Source organism: Lolium perenne, chromosome 2, assembly GCF_019359855.2.
Source record: "Lolium perenne isolate Kyuss_39 chromosome 2, Kyuss_2.0, whole genome shotgun sequence".
NCBI classification, from domain to species: Eukaryota; Viridiplantae; Streptophyta; class Magnoliopsida; order Poales; family Poaceae; genus Lolium; species Lolium perenne.
The window spans coordinates 282,831,869-282,852,101 of NC_067245.2; positions in this window are offsets into that span (position 1 = coordinate 282,831,869).

Genomic DNA, 20,233 nt, shown 5'->3' on the forward strand with positions numbered 1-20,233 from the left:
CTGCGGCCGCGTGAGTTCTCTCCGCAGCCAATCTAGCCACCCCATGTCTGATTGAGCACCACCCTGACGCCATGTTGTTGCAGCGTTGCCGGATCTATCGGGCGCACACAGATTTGGTCGTTGGCGTCACAATTGAGGTAGACGGTGCGGCGGAGGGTAAAGCAGTGGGGTGGAAGAGGACGAGTGTTTCGACCCGCATTGTTCGGTCCCCGACCGGGATATATAGCGACCGATGTATAATTTTTTTTTTTCATTGTGTGTTTTGGCCTAAAAAACCTCTACAAACTGCATATCGCATTCCATCTGTCGTTGCTTGAAGTGGAAGGGTGGAACATCATCAGCACATATGACCGATCGATGTGTGGTTTCCGGCGTGACTCTTGGGAGCAAGTTTGGGAGTAGTACGTATGATACGCGCGACGCGCCTGCACGGTGGTGTGTCTCTCCTAGCCAGCGTCATCGTCGCTGCCAACAGGTTTGGCTCTTTTCGGTTTCTGCTGCGCTCGGGACATGTCTCCGTGCACATGGAGACATGGAGTGGAGCAGGCATGGCGGCAGCACCAGCACACTCCACCGCCTCGCAGTTTCCGCCGTGACGACAAGGCACAATGCATGTGTACGTGCACATCCGTGGCCGTTCGATGCCGACATGGCGTGGCCGCGTGTCGCTCCCCCTGTTTGTGTAGTCATGGGCCACGAACATGGTTGGCCGGCGAGCTCTGCTGGCGTGCGTGGCGTTGATGCGTGCTTTTGTCGATCGCTTCCTTGTGTGCGTGCGCGCTGGCCGTGCAGGGCGCGTTTGGTAGCATGTATGAACATTGCCTCGCATTGGTTCAATAAATTTCGATTCGTTTGGATGCCCGCATCCCACTGCGTTCTTGCATGGACCGGGTTTTAAAGCATCCTCGGGATAGGTATATTAATTGGACAAATGTATGACATTTTTCAAACCAGTGAATAGTTTTCGAAATTCCTGAGCATGTCTGATTCAAACCCACGAACATTTTCTGAACCATCTTGACTATTTTTTAAGAGCAGGAACTTTTTTATGTAAAATTAATATTTTTTGAACTCGTGAATATTTTCCAAATACATGAACAGTTTTTTCAAAACCAAATATTTTATTAAACATGTGAGAATTTCAATCCGCGAACGTATTTTTGAACCTATTTTTCATTTTTTTGTACATTGTGTACATTTTTCCGACAAGAATATTTTTATAGATGAACATATTTTTTAAAACATGAACATTTAAAAGAATGTGAACATTTTTTAACTCCAGGAACAATTTTTGGATTGGAAAATTATTTTGAAGCAGTTGAACATTTTTTAATCAGATGAACAAATTTTCGATCGGCGCGTGAAAAGCTTTTTAACCCGACGAGAAAATTGTGTTGAACCACTCGAACAATTTTATGTTGATGAACAACTTTTGGATAGGAAAATTATTTTGAACCATTTGAACATTTTTTAATCCGACGAATTTTTTTCGATCGACGACTTATTTTAAACAACATGAACATTTCTAACCCGACGAACAATTTTTGATCGGTGAATTATTTTGAACCACGTGAACAATTTTTAGGTGATGAACAATTTTTGGATTGGCAAATTATTTTGAACCATTTGAAAAAAAACAACAAACACTTTTTCAATCGGTGAATTATTTTGAACGACGTGATTTTTTTAACCCGGTGAACAATTTATGGTCGGCGAATTATTTTGAACCACGTGAGAGCAATTTTTATCGGAAAATCATTTTGAACCATTTAATCATATTTTTAATCCGTTCGATCGGTGAATTATTTTTAACCACATGGCTCTTTTAACCGGATGACCATTTTTTGTTCGGCGAATTATTTTGAATCACATGAACAATTTTTATGTTGGTGAACAATTTTTGGATCGACACATTATTTTGAACCATTTGAACATTTTTTTAATCCAACAAACAATTTTTCGATCGATGAATTATTTTGAACACGTGATTTTTTACCCGACGAGCAATTATTGGTCGGCGAATTATTTTGAACCAGTGTTTATGCCGGTGAACAATTTTCAACCATTTGAATATATTTTTAATCCGACAAACAATTTTTTGATCTGTGAATTATTTTAAACCGCATGAACCCGACGAGCAATTTTTGGTCGGCGAATTATTTTGAACCACTTGAACAGTTTTTGTGCCGATGAACAATTTTTGGATCGGATTATTATTTTTAACTATTTGAACATTGTTTGAATCTAAGAACAATTTTTCGATCGGCAAATTATTGTAAACCACGTGAACATTTTTTTCACCCTTTAAGCAAATTTTGGGACGACAAATTACTTTGAACCTATGTTTTTTGAATACATGAATATTTTTTCAAACATGTGAACATACATTTTTAATCTATGATTTTTCTTGAAACAATGTGAACTATTTTTAATAATTAATAAACAGAAAAGGAAAAATAAAAATAAAGATTAGAAAGAAATCGGAATATATAAAAAATGTTTAATTTTGAAAATTGTTCTGATTTCGAAAAGTTCAAACTAGAAAATAGTTCACATCTCAAAAAAATTCAAATTCAAAAAATGTTCAACCTAGAAAACTATTCAGTTTTTAAAAATATTTAGGTTTTGAGAAAGTTCAAATTTGAAAATTATTCAGTACTAAAAACATTCAAATTTTGAACATGGTAGAAGTCTGTTTTTTTGAATTGCAATTTTTTTAAAATTTTCAAATGGTTCATATTAGAAAAAAGAAAAGTGGAAAAACAGAAGAATAAGAAAATAAACCGAGAAAAAACCAAACAGAAAAAAAAGAAAAACCAGAGAAGAACCAAGAAACAGATGCGAGCGGATCAGAATGCAAGAAGAACCGGAAAACGCCCACATCACTGCTGATGGGCCAGCCCAACTAATCCCTCCCCTGTGCGGCACGCCAGATAGGCGCCGCAATGCGCGATGAATAGGATCCGCGCTCCCGCCCGCGGGCGGGTGTTAATGCTCCCTGCAGCTGGGTGATGTATAGGATTTGCCTTTACCGGATACGAGCGCCTCTGTGGCTGCGTATAGCACCTCCCCGTGCGGAAGGCTTAAGGGCATCTCCAGCGGCGTGTAATATCCCAGGTTTAGAGACGATCGAGGGGTAGATTTTAGAAAGGGATGTGCATTGCATCGTAAATTCTGGGGAAATTTGGCGCTTTTAAAACAAAACTGCATCGAAGGGTGACAAGTTTCTCTCTCGACACCTTACAGGGTTAGGGTTTCGAGAGTGCGACAAACTTGTTTCTTATTCAACTAAGTTAGGGTTTTGAGAAGAGAGGAGAGATATTGCATCACAACTTAAGTTGCATGATTGAATTCAAACTTAAGTTGCATGATTGAATTCAAACCAAAGTTGAATTTGAATTTCAAATTCAAACATTAAATGAATTTCTCATAATTCAAATGTGAGTTAATTCATTAACCAAATTATAAATAATAAACAATATGAACAATACAAATAATAAGTAAAGCTCATTAGAGAAAATGGGAGCTTTATTGATAAACACACAAGATACATTGTCTTTACAATATCCAGAAATGAAATAAAGAATATTACAACACATTACAAGAATTGACAAAATAGAAAAAGAAAAAGAAAGAAAAGTACAATGAAATGATCTATCCTAATCTACAAGCTAATCTTCATGAGATGCTTGAGCCTAAGGATCTTGATCTTCACTTGATCATCATCATAATTCCCTGCACACAACAAAGCAAAGCACTAGTTATGCCAAGTGGCAATGCCACTTGGCAGGTTAGCAAAGAAAATAGAATCTGGTGGATAACATCATAGTTGTGCCGAGCCGATCCTTTCACCAAGCCAGATACCAAGTACCTGGTACACACACACACACACTAGCTGCTCACACAGCTTGTGTGCATGCCCAACAGCAAGTCACCATGGGTGCATGCAGCACAACCCACACACACAAGTCAGTGAGTCACCAAGTGTTGCCAGGCCAAGATGTCGACCAGGAGAGCAAAGAAAGGTTCATATAAAACCTTTTCCACCGCCAGAACCAGCAGTTCATCGACAAGCAGCTGGGTAAGTTCACCAGAAACCAAGAACACAAGAACAGGAAGAACAGCACTGCTGTTCAATCTGCTCAAACCGCCACAGTACCAAATCAAGCACCACAGGCTTGCAAGGAGGAGCAGGGCAAGCATAAGCACCACACTGAAGCAATCCTCTACACCAACAAACAATCTAGGAGCTGGAGTGAGGTATAAACCAGATCATCCTGAGCAAAACCAAGTTTTGCTCATAAATAAGCATACTATGCATCATAGGAGCACATAAGGGTAGAATACCCTGTTTGTGTCATCATCTGGCTACAAAGCCATTTGGTGCAAGCAAATATGGGTAAGACCACTAGGTAATCATCCTATGGGAACATCAGTTATGCCAAATCAGTGGCACAACTAAAGAAATCCAGCAAAGAATGAATTCACAGCTAGCCTAGCCCCACACACTTAGCACCTATAGCTAGCTATGCCATCAGACTATAGACAAATCCTTGTCTATATATTTTCTCAACATCAAAAGCCACTGGAAGTCCAGTATTGGATCAAGCCAGTGAGCAGTTGTTCAATCCCAGCAAACAATCACCAACCATAGCAAGCCACAGAGAGGGGAGCTACCCATGACAGCATCACAAGTGCTGCCAGGGCTACCTCAACCCAAAATCAACACTTGAAACCACACATCATCACCCATCTAGGTTCAGTAGAGGGCTAGGGTACCAACCAGTGGTTGTTATCCAACTAGCCCTAGCAAATCTATTGAAATGATCATCACTGAAGCACAGTTCACATCATTCATCCATCCATTAAAGCAAGATACACAGATAAATAAAATAGACAAGCAATTGATGCACCAGAGCCTTGCAAATGATCCAATGGATCACTACAAGCATCCACTGATGCTTGAGAAAGCACCAGCACACACAGGCCAAGCCTGTATGATGCACACGCAGCACTGGATGAGCACCAGTTAGTCACAGAGAGGAGCACACCAATTTCTCACAAGCAACTGTTGATCAATTGATCATCAGAGCATGCTAGCTCTTGCTACAGATTTCCATAGCCAAGCACAGCAGCAGCAATTAACCAGCTACTGAAGAAATCCAACCAAACCATAACTGAATAAACAGATAACTGAATTAATGACTTTATGATTGTATCCATAAGCACATCATAGGCTTGATGAACCACTGGATCAATATACAGTAAAGCACATAGCACTTATCACTGAATAAGATTGTTAAGCCAACAGCAATGCTCAATTGAGCATACTCATGAAATCAAGCACAAGCTATAGCACATAATAGCTCTGGCACTTGCAGATTTGCAAGCATTATACACAATCATCAAGCCAGGGCAGCATAAATGAATACACTTGAGTAATTAGCAAGTATAATAACAAGAGCAGAGGCACAGAGATAGAATTAAGCAAGAATTGCAAGCATAGGCAAGCACTGAGCCTAGAGAATATTGCACAGAAGCATGGCAGGGCTGCACACAGCAGTAACAGAAGCCTGGCATGGTCATGGCAGCAATGGCCAAGGCCAGCAGATACACAGCAGCAGCATAACAGCATAGCGACATAGCACAGCAGCTCATGAGCAGGCTAGCAAGGCACAGCAGCAGAGCATCGGCATGGCGAGCATCTCTACATGGAGATGCAAGCCAGTGTCTGAGCAAGACGCAGAAGAGGAGGAGGAGAGAAGAGAACAAAACAGAGAGGGAGAGGAGGAGGCGACGGTACTTACCAGTGAGGCGGAGCGAAGAGCACGGCCATGGCGGCCACGGCGGCACACGCCAGGGCGCGGCGGCGCCAGGCCAAGCCAAGCCACGACGGCGTCACAGCACCATCACCACCACGGCTGAGCACGGCGGCGCCATAGCGCCAGGAACACTGGGAGCAGTGGGATCGCCGCGGATCCCGTAACCCTAGCCATGGCAAGGGGGTCGGGAACGAGCGGGAGCAACGCCTGCTCCAGATCGACGCGGAGGGGATTGACCAGCGTCGTGGGGCGGTTCGATTGCGCCCCATGGCGAGGGCCAAGACCGGCGGAGCTCGCCGGAATCGACCGACGACGGCGAGGGCGACGCAAATCGCCAGAGAGAAGGGAATTAGGGTTCGTCGAAGCGGCGCAGTGGAGGAGAGAGTGAGCGACCGCTCGGGTCGGTTGGACCCGAGCTGGTCTAACCCAACCCGCTGGGCTCCACTGACAGGTGGGCCCAGGGAAAATGTGCCATTTCACAATTCTTTAAAATGCTGAAACTTTGAAAATACATAATAAATGTTTAATAGCTCTAAAAAAAAAAATATGAAAACCACTCAGTATAAAAAACTCTATCATAATAAAATATGAAATCGAATTTTTGAAGTTAAACAAGAATAAGTTCAAATTTGATGATTTAAATAATCATTTAAATCACACATTTTATTTTCAATAATGAAAATAAGTCCATAAAATTATTTTGGACTTTAAAAACACCTTGACAATATTTCAAGGTTGTATTTTACCCTAAATAGAGTATCCCTAAGACATTCTTAGTATTAACCTCTCACATGAACTGATAAAGACAGCGGAAGGGGGAACAAACCCTAAAACTGGAATCATGCATAAATGCTTCTTTAACCATTGCCCTTATCTGACAATGATGCTATTTTTCAGCAACAGAGGACAAGGGTCAGTCCACACCATCCAACTGCAACACTTTGCAGTGTTCAGGCAAGTTCATCACTTGCTCATGTCATTCGAGTATTTTTATCAAATTACTTGCAAAGTACTATGTTTAACACTATTGCATAAAAAGCAAAACCACTATTTTCATAACTATGAATATGACTAAGTGGTGGGCAATGGAACCATGGATTGTGTTGATATGGTGGAGGTTCCATTGCAAGGGTTATATCCATCTAGGATTAAACAACAAATGTCGTCTAGTGATTCTTGTGCCGTAATACTCGTGTTAACCATAAGATCGTCAATCGTATTTCCACCTCTTGTACATCAACGGATGCGCTTACCGTAGCGGTTGTATCTTGTGGAGCAATTGGTGGGTGGGGAGCCCCTTCTAATTATCCACGGTATTGCTGTTGCATACCGTAGCGGTTGCTGCTTGCGGAACAACTGGTGGGTGGGGATCCCCTTCTAATTCCCCACGGTAATGTGGTCTATGATGGGTTGCAGCTACCGGCGAAGGAGTTTGGTTAACGAGTCCCAGACTGTCGTCATGGTCGGGGTCCATCCTTAATTGGTGTAAGAGGACCGGCGAGGACCCAGGGTCGGGGTTTGCAACAAAGGGTGTGTGTGCGAGGTAGCGGAGGAATATGATTGGCTATGACCTTATACCGGGCCTCACACCGAAGGAAGTGTGGACGGGAAAGCTGCCCGGTTGGTATCAAGGTTAAGATCTCTTATGGGTAAAGCAGCACACCTCTGCAGAGTGTAATGAATCGTGACCTGTCACTCCCTGTTCCGAGATTTGGAACTGCGAACGCTGCCGGAAAGGAACTCCATGAAGTTCTAGTAAACCGGTGAAGGCTGACGGACATAGTTCTTTGGAATAAAATCAACCTCTTGAAGAAATGTTTATCAAAACTTGCATGGGTATTAGAATTTCTGGTCTAATATCGTAGCTAGTGCATTAAACACCTCTTTTCTATAATGAACTTGTTGAGTACGCTCGTACTCATACCACTCTTAAATCCCCTGCTTAGATTGTCTGAACCATCTGGAGGAGGACAACGACAACTATGACGGAGCCGACATCATCGGCTATGAAGAACCGGACCTCTCTGGAGGTGTCGAAGGTGTAGACTACCTTATAGTCTGTTGCGGTCAGAAACCCACCGGCGAGTAGCGACGGGCAACACAGTAGAGCCGGGAACAACTTAGGGCTGCGGCTGGCCCTGGTCCCTCTGAGCGACGGCCCGCAAAGCCTCCGGCACGCACGTCCGATGCTGGTGCAAGGGCGTGCCACCTGACCTATACCTGGTCAGGAAGGTGATGGAGATGCCTCGCTTAGTTTCCTGCATGGCATACACGTAAACATTAAATACGAGCCTCGATCGGCTCTCAGGTTATCCTGTGAATCGGCCCAAAGAGCCGATCCACCCATGATTCGTACGAGGTGTACGAATATATGGTGGTCCTGCTTGATCAAGATAAAGCTAAAGCGATCTACGACGATTTAGGGTTTTCACCGCATAATCGGATCATCCTACTCACGATTGGGCCTCGCGGTCACGTACGGTGATCGTAAGCCGATCCTAGACAAGGCCTAAAAACCAACACGAGGTTGATCCCCGGAACATCCTGTCTAGGGCTAGAAAACTACACCCTACGCGTCGCTGGATCCTCCAACCCTTTGTAAGGCCTAACTATTGCAGATATTAAACTAATCCTTGAAGAACAAGGAGCAACCGTAACGGATCGGATCTACTAAATAATGATCAAGCGGGGTGCCGCCCCTACACCTAAGATAGGTGTAAGGGCGGCTAGATGTATAAGGGTTGCACTACGACAGCATATGATACGAAGAACAATGCTAACCCTAACACATCTAAGATAACTACGTTGCTCGCCATCAAAAAGGCTTCAGTACGAGCAACGCATGGTAACGAATAAACTTGTACTGCCTAGATCGCAAGATGCGATCTAGGCAGCATGATGCTTACCCGGAAGAAACCCTCGAGACGAAGGAGTTGGCGATGCGCCTAGATTGATTTGTGTTGAACGATGGTTGTTGTTTATTTCATAAACCCTAGATACATATTTATAGTCCAGGGGACTTTCTATCGTGGGAATAATCCACACCGTGCACGAGACAAACTCTACCTAACCGACACGTATCCTACTATATTACAGATACACGGGCCAACTAGCCCAAACTTTGCATAACAGGCCGATTCACGTGTTTCTTCCTTGTATATTCTTCAAATCCATCTTGATCGCGGCCCACCTCTGACTCGGTCAAATTCTGGTGATAACACATGCCCCCCTGGTTTTGGAATTGATAATTCCAAAATCACTCTGCTTTTTCTTCGTTGGGTCATGTCGTGGCAGAACCGTCGCAGTATCCTTCATCATGATGCCTTGCCTTCTCAACTTCTCCGCGTGACCTGGCAGTTTTTTTTTTCTTTTAGGCACCACTTCCTCGGATTGTGCTGTTGCTTTGTATTTCCACTATATCCCCTTTTATTTAACCGCTCCGAACAGTTTACTTCCGCATCCCCTTCGCATTAGCACTCCAAAAGCCCTCCTGCGCCACCATGTCTTCTTCCTCCTCTGCTTCATCGGATCTTTCCACCCAGTCCTCCTCTTCCCGCGAGCCGACGCCGGAGCCGAACCAGGAGGAGGTTCACGCGGCGAACACCCGCCGCGCCATCGAAGCCGGGGAGGAGTCTAGCCACGACTTCTCCGTCTGGTCTGAGGACGACAAGTCCTTGACCGACGGGGAAAGTGACCTCCGCTTCCTCGCCGACGGGGAAACGGAGGAGGAGAGCGATGATGATCGCTTCTCCTGCGATGACTTCACCTCCCCCGAGGAGGAGGAGGAGGAGAAGGAGGAGGAAGAGGAGGAGGACGACGCCTCCTCCGATGAGCCGCCGGCCAAACAGTTCTGCCCCTGGCCGGGGAACCTCAGCGACTTCGACAGCGATGACGACGACGCTGACGAGGAGGATGAGGACAATGAGGGCCCGGCCGGCGGCCGCTGGAGCAGCGACGACGAGCCCGCCGGGAGTAGCGCCGACAGCGGCGACGACGGCGACGACGAGGGCAGCGACGGCCCATAGATTAGGACCATTAGCATAGGATCAGTAGTAGTAGACGGGGCAATGTATCCCCTAGTACTCCCTTTTGAGAGCAATCAGCTCTTTATGTAAGAAATCTTGCTTATCAATGAAGAATTTCCCCAATTTGATTTTGCCGATTTCCCTTGAGCCAATTTAGCCGATTTCTCCTCATACTGATTTCGCCGATTCGTCCCCTTAGCCAATGCTTACTAGGCCGATAGCAACGCATCGGTCCTCCACGATCCATCCTCCAATTCTTCAACTGATGATCTTGAGATCTGGTTGATAATGTAGGGTCTTCAAGAGAGCCTTTGAATTCTTCCAACCAGGCCCAATGGTCTTCTTCGAGCACTCATCATTTTGTGAAGAAGGTTGCGACGAAGGATCAGCCGATGGTACCCCAATCGGCTCCTAAACAGAGCATCTACCAGGCCTGCTGCCCCCCGAGCCTTACTCAAGGCGAGAATACCGGTGAGGATGCACCAAAGCCGATCACCTTTCTTCCCTCGAAAGCCGATATATTTCTTCTGATAGCACTGCTGAACTGGCACAAAGGGTTGAAAACCCAACACGAGAAGGTTCAGGCACCAGAATCGGCTCAAGGCAGCTGAGGAAGCTCTCATTGTTTTACTCCCTCGAGGAAGCAGAAGGCCCCACAGCTGAACTGGACTTGGTGAAGATCCGCGCTTTGAACACATAGTCAGTAGATCCTGCGTAGTTATACTAGAGTCGATGGCTGTGCATCGGCTTTGTCTCTTAGTTCTAAAGTCAATGTCCTTGCATCGGCTGTATATCGTGATGCTGATTTTTTTTACTGGCCGATTTTTCTAATCGGCCCCCAATGTTTCACTGCACACATGTTCATCTGCACATGTTCATCTGATTAGGTGCCCCCCGAGCCGAATCTGTCAGGGAACTGCAGATATCGGCTCTGTTATTAATCAAGACACGTGTATTTGCACGTCGGCTCCGGTAGGACCAATGCTGATTTTCCTTAACTCGTCAACCGACGTCAACCGCCGCCCAGTAGATCGATGTTGAACACAAGCAGAACATGTGGTGAGGATAATTTTGGCCGATTGCTGGAATCGGCCTCCATATTGATCGAAGCGCTCAATGAAGGTTTTGTAAATTTCCTTCATATATCTTTGGGGCCGATCCCAATGATCGGCCTCGCCACGTTTGCTCATTGGTTCGTTCTTGCTACACGGTCAGGCTAGTGGATAAGACCAGCCTAACCCTGCCCTTCGTCACGTCGATGCGCTCGCAGTCGTCCAAATTGATACCTGAGAGTGGCTCTTGGCCTGCTGCTTCCCAAGCGTTCATGCCAGCCGTTGAAATTTTGGCTGAGTCATCGGCCTGGACGACCTCTACCTCATCTCCATCCCACTGTATTACGCATTGGTGCATCGTGGAGGGAATGCAACAGTTGGCGTGGATCCAATCTCTTCCTAGTAGAACAGCATACGTGCTCTTGCTATCGACGATGAAGAACGTCGTAGGGATAGTTTTCCTTCCTACGGTCAGATCCACGTTCAGAACACCTTGTGCGTCAGACGCTTGGCCGTTGAAATCGCTCAATGTCACGTTGGTCTTGATCAGATCCGAGCTAGAGCGTCCCAACCGACGTAGCATAGAGTATGGCATAATGTTGACTGCCGCTCCGGTGTCCACCAGCATCTTATTGACAGGCCTCCCATCGATATAACCTCGCAAGTACAGGGCCTTCAGATGTCTGTAGCTTCTTTCTCGTGGCTTCTCAAAGATAACCGGCCGTGGGCCGCAGTCAAGTTGTGCCACAGGTGCCTCATCTAATCCTGGAGCACTGAACTCCGAAGGAAGGATGAACACCATGTTTGTGCCAGCCGATGTTTCATCATCGGCTTTCCTTTGCTTGGGGCGCCACACCATTTTTTGTGGTCGACCCTCTTCATCCAGGGTTCGCTGAATTTTCGCGGCCAGATCAGGCCGCGCCTTCCTTAGCGTGTGCAGGTATAACCTTTCGGCTTCCTCCAAGCCGCGCAATCGCTGAACCCTACGCTTTTGGGAACGACTGAGTCCATCAGGGCACCACCTTGGCCGGTGGTACCTGTCTTCTTCTTGTTCTTCATCGTCTTCCAAATCCTCGAGATCTTCCATCCGAGGGGACTCAGCGTGTTTGCTTCGAGGCGGGAGAGGCCCTAAGCGTTGGAACACGGACACGTTGGCTGCCTCCTTCTTCTTCTGGTTACATTCTGGGCAATTGCCGATTGTAGGCAATCGGCTCATTCCTGAATCCCAGCAGTGTCTGAAGAAGGGACAGTCCCAGTGCCTATCTTCGTCGTCTTGCTCCCTCGATTCTTCCTTGGCACGGCGCTCGTACTCCTCCTCATTGCGATCATGCCGACGATGTCTCCTGGCGTCCCTAGCCAGACGGTCTCTATCATCATCATCGCTGGATCGTCGGCGTTGGCTATATTGACTCACATACTTATTGAGGAGGTGATCAGAGAGAGGTCGATGATATCTTATGTTCTTTACTTCTCCCTCTGTGATGTAGCGCTTGCCATCGTGACGGAGCCGATCGCGTGGAGCGGCCTCCTCTGTGTCCTTGCTACGAGAGCAGCTGCCCTCGTCTCCATCTTTGCCAGAGTGGTGTCCAGGTCCTACCATGTTGATGCTGAACGAGGATCCTGGCTGGCAACCTTCAGGGTAAGTGCACTCCACCATGTTAACGGCGGGAAAGGGGTGGGTGTCGACCTTCATGGCGTACTGGTTGAAAATCAGACGTCCTTGTTCTATCGCCATTTGGATCTGCTGACGCCACACCCTGCAGTCGTTGGTGGCATGGGAGACCGAGTTATGCCATTTGCAGTATGGCTTTCCGTTCAGCTCCTGTACCGTGGGGATTTTGAGGCCTTCGGGTATCTTCAACTGCTTCTCCTTGAGTAAGAGGTCGAAGATTTGCTCAGTTTTAGTCACGTCAAAATCGAACCCTCTGGGCGGACCTGGTGGCTTTACCCATTTGCAGGACACGGGGGTTGCCCCCCGAGTCCATTCAGCCACTGCTACCTCTTGATCTCCCGCAGAGCCTTCGTCTTCATCTGCCTCAACCAGGACCACCGCACGCTTGAATTTGTCCTGGTACAAGTCCGGATGGCGCTGTTCATATGCTGACAGTTTCTGAACCATGTGCGCCAGTGAAGGGTAGTCTGCTTGGGAGGCCATATCCTTGATTTGTGAGGCAAGGCCCACCACTGCCAACTCGACTGCTTCTTTTTCAATCACACGAGCCGAATAACATCGGTTCCTCAGATTTCTGAAGCGCTGAATGTATTCTGCCACTGTTTCTCCACGCTTCTGACGTATTTGAGCTAGATCGGCAATGCCGGCCTCGGAAGCTTCTGAGTGAAACTGCATATGGAACTGTTCTTCCAACTGCTTCCAAGTCCGGATCGAGTCCGGTGGCAACGAAGTGTACCACCCGAAAGCCGATCCCGTGAGGGACTGTGCGAAGAACCTCACGCGTAGTGGATCCGACGCTGAGGCCGTTCCTAGCTGTGCCAAATATCGGCTCACATGCTCGATGGAGCTGGAACCATCTGATCCACTGAACTTGGAGAAGTCAGGGAGCCGATACTTGGGTGGTAGCGGGACCAGTTCGTACTCGTCGGGGTACGGCTTGGAATAGCCGATTGTCCTCCTTTTCGGCACCATGCCGAACTGATCTCTCAGTATAGTACTGATTTGATCCGCGGTGCTGGCTGCAGGAGTCGAACTCTGAAGATTCGCCGGGGTGGCGTACTTAGCCAGCCATGCTTGCTTTTCCAGCTCTGAGCCAACTGCAGGAGCTGAGCTCTGGAGGTTCGTCAGGGTGGCATACTTAGCTAGCCACGTCTGCTTCTCAAGATCTGTCGCTGACGTTCCTCCCGCTTTTCCAGAAGTCCCTGCTATCGCGGCCTGGTTTGTGAGCGCCCAGTTACCGCAGTCTGGCACATATGTGCACATGTACCCGTGAGGGATCTCCTTAGGCGCCTCATGCAAGAACTGGCAGTCACTAGGGTCACCACCGATCTTGTAGACGACGAATGCCGGTGAATTCGGCACTTCTGGTGCTGCCAACGCAAATGGCAGCGGTGGACGGGACTGGAGTGGCATCTCTCCTTGGTGTGTCCCGAGAGCTGGCCCTGACGGAGAGTACTGGTGCCTCATGATCTCCTGGATCACCCGAAGAGCGACACGCTCCAAAGTGTTCACCAGGTTCTCAGAGTGGCGGTGTAGCGAGTGAGCCACCATGTAGTTAATCTCCTGACGCAGGGACCTGGTGCGCTCTTCTGACGGGGCAGACAGGTCTATTCCATCAAGCGCACCATCAGGCGAGAACCCCTTCCACCTGATGCCATGTGAACGGGTTCTGTGAAAAGAGCCGATGAGGTCGGCCTCGAGGATAGCTTTGACCTCGTCATACTTCTTCTTGAGCTCGTCGGTCAGATCCTCGTGCGTGACTGGAGTGCCGTCCGCCATCTCAGATGTAGATGGCGATGTGGTTGATGTTGAAGACTGTCCCACCGGGCGTGCCAGAATGTGTTGCGGTCAGAAACCCACCGGCGAGTAGCGACGGGCAACACAGTAGAGCCGGGAACAACTTAGGGCTGCGGCTGGCCCTGGTCCCTCCGAGCGACGGCCCGTGATGTCTACTTCCCCCTCCTTTTCCTGTAGACAGTGTTGGGCCTCCAAGAGCAGAGGTTTGTAGAACAGCAGCAAGTTTTCCCTTAAGTGGATCACCCAAGGTTTATCGAACTCAGGGAGGAAGAGGTCAAAGATATCCCTCTCATGCAACCCTGCAACCACAAAGCAAGAAGTCTCTTGTGTCCCCAACACACCTAATAGGTGCACTAGTTCGGCGAAGAGATAGTGAAATACAGGTGGTATGAATATATATGAGCAGTAGCAACGGTGCCAGAAAATAGCTTGCGGGCGTGTAGTTGATGGTGGTGGTATTGCAGCAGTAGTAACGTAGTAAAACAGTAAACAAGCAGCGATAGCAGTATTTAGGAACAAGGCCTAGGGATTACACTTTCACTAGTGGACACTCTCAACATTGATCACATAACAGAATAGATAAATGCATACTCTACACTTTTGTTGGATGATGAACACATTGCGTAGGATTACACGAACCCTCAATGCCGGAGTTAACAAGCTCCACAATTAGATGTTCATATTTAAGTAACCTTATAGTGTAAGATAGATCAAAAGACTAAACCAAGTACTAACATAGCATGCACACTGTCACCTTCATGCATATGTAGGAGGAATAGATCACATCAATACTATCATAGCAATAGTTAACTTCATAATCTACAAGAGATCATGATCATAGCATAAACCAAGTACTAACACGGATGCACACACTGTCACCATTACATCGTGCAGGAGGAATAGAACTACTTTAATAATATTGCTAGAGTAGCACATAGATAAATTGTGATACAAACACATTGCAATCATAAAGAGATATAAATAAGCACCTCACTATGCCATTCATCAGTGAATAAGTATTCTGTGAAATATAGCCTAAGAGACCCACACGATGCACACACTGTCACCTTTACACACGTGGGACAAGGAGTCTCCGGAGATCACATAAGTAAAACTCACTTGACTAGCATAATGACATCTAGATTACAAGCATCATCATATGAATCTCAATCATGTAAGGCAGCTCATGAGATTATTGTATTGAAGCACATAGGAGAGAGATGAACCACATAGCTACCGGTACAGCCCCGAGCCTCGATGGAGAACTACTCCCTCCTCATGGGAGCAGCAGCGGTGATGAAGATGGCGGTGGAGATGGCAGCGGTGTCGATGGAGAAGCCTTCCGGGGGCACTTCCCCGTTCCGGCGGCGTGTCGGAACAGAGACTCCTGTCCCCCAGATCTTGGCCTCGCGATGGGGGCGGGTCCGGAAGGTTTACTGTGGTTTCGTCGAACTTCTCGGGGTTTTCGATCCGGGGCTTTATATAGGCGAAGAGGCGGCGCGGGAGGGCTGAAGGGGTGCCCACACCATATGGCGGCGCGGCCGGGGCACAGGCGCGCCGGCCTATGGTCTGGGGGCCCAGTGCCCCCCCTCTGGTCCTTCCCGGGTGTTCTAGATGCTTCCGGTGAAAATAGGAACTTGGGCGTTGATTTCGTCCGATTCCGAGAATATTTCGTTACTAGGATTTCTGAAACCAAAAACAGCAGAAAACAGGAACTGTCACTTCGGCATCTTGTTAATAGGTTAGTTCCAGAAAATGCACGAATATGACATAAAGTGTGCATAAAACATGTAGATAACATCAATAATGTGGCATGGAACATAAGAAATTATCGATACGTCGGAGACGTATCAGCATCCCCAAGCTTAGTTCTGCTCGTCCCGAGCAGGTAAAACGATAACAAAGATAATTTCTGGAGTGACATGCCATCATAACTTTGATCATACTATTTGTAAAGCATATGTAGTGAATGCAGCGATCAAAACAATGAATATGACATGAGTAAACAAGTGAATCATATAGCAAAGACTTTTCATGAATAGTTACTTCAAGACAAGCATCAATAAGTCTTGCATAAGAGTTAACTCATAAAGCAATAATTCATAGTAAAAGCATTGAAGCAACACAAAGGAAGATTAAGTTTCAGCGGTTGCTTTCAACTCATAACATGTATATCTCATGGATAATTGTCAATGCAAAGCAATATAACAAATGCAATATGCAAATATGTAGGAATCAATGCACAGTTCACACAAGTGTTTGCTTCTTGAGGTGGAGAGAAATAGGTGAACTGACTCAACAATAAAAGTAAAAGAATGGTCCTTCAAAGAGGAAAGCATCGATTGCTATATTTGTGCTAGAGCTTTGATTTTGAAAACATAAAGAGAGCATAAAAATAAAGTTTTGAGAGGTGTATGTTGTTGTCAACGAATGGTAGCGGGTACTCTAACCCCCTTGCCAGGCAAACCTTCAAAGAGCGGCTCCCATTTTATTTTATTTTTGGGTGGCACTCCTTCCAACCTTTCTTTCACAAACCATGGCTAACCGAATCCTCGGGTGCCTGCCAACAATCTCATACCATGAAGGAGTGCCTTTTTATTTTAGTTTTATTATGATGACACTCCTCCCAACCTTTGCTTACACAAGCCATGGCTAACCGAATCTTCGGGTGCCATCCAACAATCACATACCATGGAGGAGTGTCTATTTTTGTTAATTAATTTGGGACTGGGAATCCCATTGCCAGCTCTTTTTGCAAAATTATTGGATAAGCGGATGAAGCCACTAGTCCATTGGTGAAAGTTGCCCAACAAGATTGAAAGATAAACACCACATACTTCCTCATGAGCTATAAAACATTGACACAAATCAGAGGTGATAAATTTTGAATTGTTTAAAGGTAGCACTCAAGCAATTTACTTTGGAATGGCGGAAAATACCATGTAGTAGGTAGGTATGGTGGACACAAATGGCATAGTGGTTGGCTCAAGTATTTTGGATGCATGAGAAGTATTCCCTCTCGATACAAGGTTTAGGCTAGCAAGGCTTATTTGAAACAAACACAAGGATGAACCGGTGCAGCAAAACTCACATAAAAGACATATTGAAAACATTATAAGACTCTACACCGTCTTCCTTGTTGTTCAAACTCAATACTAGAAATTATCTAGACCTTAGAGAAACCAAATATGCAAACCAAATTTTAGCATGCTCTATGTATTTCTTCATTAATGAGTGCAAAGCATATGATACAAGAGCTTAAACATGAGCACAACAATTGCCAAGTATCACATTACCCAAGACATTATAGCAATTACTACATGTATCATTTTCCAATTTCAACCATATAACAATTTAACGAAGAAGAAACTTCGCCATGAAAATTAAAAGCTAAGAACACATGTGTTCATATGAACCAGCGGAGCGTGTCTCTCTCCCACACAAGCATGATGTAATCCAATTTATTCAAACACAAACAAAAATAAGAAACATACAGACGCTCCAAGCAAAGCACATAAGATGTGACCGAATAAAAATATAGTTTCAAGAGAAGGAACCTGATAATTTGTCGATGAAGAAGGGGATGCCTTGGGCATCCCCAAGCTTAGACGCTTGAGTCTTCTTGATATATGCAGGGGTGAACCACCGGGGCATCCCCAAGCTTAGAGCTTTCACTCTTCTTGATCATAGTATATCATCCTCCTCTCTTGACCCTTGAAAACTTCCTTCACACCAAACTTCTCATAAACTTCATTAGAGCGGTTAGTACATAATCAAAAACTCACATGTTCAGAGGTGACACAATCATTCTTAACACTTCTGGACATTGCTCAAAGCTACTGGAAGGTAATGGAACAAAGAAATCCACCCAACACAGCGAAAGAAGCAATGCGAAATAAAAGGCAGAATCTGTCAAAACAGAACAGTCCGTAAAGACGAATTTCTAATAAATACTTCCGTTGCTCAGATCAGAAAACTCAAAACTAATGAAAGTTGCGTACATATCTGAGGAACACGCACGTAAATTGGCATATTTTTCTGATTTTTCTACAGAGAAAACAGCCCAGATTCGTGACAGATAGAAATCTGTTTCTGCGCAGAAATCCAAATCTAGTATCAACCTTCGATTAGAGGCTTCACTTGGCACAACAAAACACAACACTAAGATAAGAAGAGGTTGCTACAGTAGTAAACAACTTCCAAGACACAAAATAAAAACAAAGTACTGTAGCAAAATAACACATGGGTTATCTCCCAAGAAGTTTTTTCTTTATAGCCATTAAGATGGGCTCAGCAGTTTTGATGATGCACTCGCAAGAAATAGTATTTGAAGCAAAAGAGAGCATCAAGAGGCAAATTCAAAACACATTTAAGTCTAACATGCTTCCTATGAAAAGGAATCTTGTAAATAAACAAGTTCAAGAAGCATAATGCAACAAGCATAGAGAGATAAAACAAGTGTAACTTCAAAAATTTCAGCACATAGAGAGGTGTTTTAGTAACATGAAAATTTCTACAACCATATTTTCCTCTCTCATAATAACTTTCAGTAGCAACATGAGCAAACTCAACAATATAACTATCACATAAAGCATTCTTATCATGAGTCTCATGCATAAAATTATTACTCTCCTCATAAGCATAATCAATTTTATTAGTTGTAGTGGGAGCAAATTCAACAAAGTAGCTTTCATTATTATTCTCATCAAGTGTTGGAGACATAGTATAATCACAACAAAATTTACTCTCCATAGTAGGTGGCACCAAAAGACCACTATCATTATAATCATCATATATGGGAGGCAAAGTATCATCAAAGAAAATTTTCTCCTCAATTCTTGGGGGACTAAAAAGATCATGAAAACCAGCTTCCCCAAGCTTAGAACCTTCTATATCATTATCAACAATGGTGTTCAAAGCGTTCATACTAATATTACTACTAGCATGCAAATAAGATTCCATAGGTTTTTTAATTTTCGCATCAAACAATCCATGTTTTAAATCAGGAAATAGAATAAGAAGCTCATTCTTGTCCATTATGCCAAACTAGTGTAAACAAGAAACAAAAAGATGCAATTGCAGGATCTAAAGGAAATAGCTTCGAGTACTTACAGTGCCGGAAAATAGCTTGGTAGCCGAGGTCCGGAGTGTGAGTACATTTTACCTTTCCTCCCCGGCAACGGCGCCAGAAAATAGCTTGATGTCTACTTCCCCCTCCTTTTCCTGTAGACAGTGTTGGGCCTCCAAGAGCAGAGGTTTGTAGAACAGCAGCAAGTTTTCCCTTAAGTGGATCACCCAAGGTTTATCGAACTCAGGGAGGAAGAGGTCAAAGATATCCCTCTCATGCAACCCTGCAACCACAAAGCAAGAAGTCTCTTGTGTCCCCAACACACCTAATAGGTGCACTAGTTCGGCGAAGAGATAGTGAAATACAGGTGGTATGAATATATATGAGCAGTAGCAACGGTGCCAGAAAATAGCTTGCGGGCGTGTAGTTGATGGTGGTGGTATTGCAGCAGTAGTAACGCAGTAAAACAGTAAACAAGCAGCGATAGCAGTATTTAGGAACAAGGCCTAGGGATTACACTTTCACTAGTGGACACTCTCAACATTGATCACATAACAGAATAGATAAATGCATACTCTACACTTTTGTTGGATGATGAACACATTGCGTAGGATTACACGAACCCTCAATGCCGGAGTTAACAAGCTCCACAATTAGATGTTCATATTTAAGTAACCTTATAGTGTAAGATAGATCAAAAGACTAAACCAAGTACTAACATAGCATGCACACTGTCACCTTCATGCATATGTAGGAGGAATAGATCACATCAATACTGTCATAGCAATAGTTAACTT